General features: G+C 40.3%; 1 protein-coding gene across 3 annotated transcripts in view; it reads left to right on the forward strand.

Moving 5' to 3' along the window:
• raraa (retinoic acid receptor, alpha a) overlaps positions 1-1,234 on the forward strand; it is a 131,595-nt gene that overhangs the window by 61,909 nt on the left and 68,452 nt on the right. The gene's annotated exons all lie outside the window — the stretch shown is intronic.

Here is a 1,234-nt window from a genome sequence, read left to right on the forward strand (position 1 = left end):
TGTGTGTGTGTGTGTGTGTGTGTGTGTGTGTGTGTGTGTGTGTGTGTACATTATGCTTGTGCCTGTGAGTCTGCCGGTAAAAGGAGCCTTTTATCTCATCCTGTTTAGATCATTCATATTTGAAAGTTGTCAGCGTTGGTAAACAGCGAGCAGCAGCCACACACACACGTTGCCTCCAGCGCTGTCCTTAATTTACAAGCCCACACACATCAGCACACAGACACACACATATTGAAATGTCAGCGTAGATGACAAGGAAGTGAGGCAGGACAGCCAGAAAGGAGCATTGTTTGTATGGGGAACCCAGATTTGCCTAGCAGCCCTTAAAATCCATCTCACGAAAACTGTCATCGTGGCCAACCTTCATGCAACAACTCCTTTATACAAATCCATCAGAAGCTTCAGGACTGACTTGCAAAGTTGCTCAAACTAGATGAATAATACATTCTCCTAAAGAAAGGAAAGCTGATCTGATGTGTATTGATTTTTACCCTGAACAATGGTGGAAGAAGTATTAAGATAACCATGTAACAAATACTCAGCATTTTACTTTAGCACAAGTATTATTATTAATAGTCCTCATTATGTACAGCGGCTGCTTTCAGAATGTTGTATTATGCATTGACCTATTTGCATTATTTTAACGTTGTAGCAGCTTTTACAGTTCATTTGAACTCCGATACATCACATCTTGATTATGTTCCGCTTTAGAAGAAGAAAGTTAAAGAACTCTGCCAGTGCAATGAGATCATTTCAATACATCGCAACTCGTGTTAAGTATTTTCTGGAGGTGAATTTCAGCGTGTTGAAAGACAGACTGGCAGCACTAAAATAAATAACAATCGCACCTCGTACTGGCAGTTCTCACCAAGTCAAACATCTCAATTCTTGAAACATGACTAAACTGTTTTTGAAAGAAGTTGAGATGAGGTCACTGCGCTGGCAGATCTTTCAGACTTTAAGGATTTCAGTATGTAAAATCATAATCTGTAACTTTCAGTAAAATATGGTCCTCTAAAATGTAGTGGAGTGGAACTATAAAGTAGAATATATATATTTAAATGGCCGACTACTAACCAGAACCCCAAAAGTGTTCCAGTGAAACTTTATACTGGCAGACAAGCAGCTAGATAATCAATTGAACAGCCGTGGCAGTGGCAGGAATGTGAACTGAGGGAACACAGTCAGTGTGTGTGTGTGTGTGTGTGTGTGTGTGTGTGTGTGTGTGTGTGTG

The sequence above is a fragment of the Anarrhichthys ocellatus genome, unplaced genomic scaffold, assembly GCF_004355925.1.
Source record: "Anarrhichthys ocellatus isolate YVR2014 unplaced genomic scaffold, GSC_Weel_1.0 scaffold4, whole genome shotgun sequence".
NCBI classification, from domain to species: domain Eukaryota; kingdom Metazoa; phylum Chordata; class Actinopteri; order Perciformes; family Anarhichadidae; genus Anarrhichthys; species Anarrhichthys ocellatus.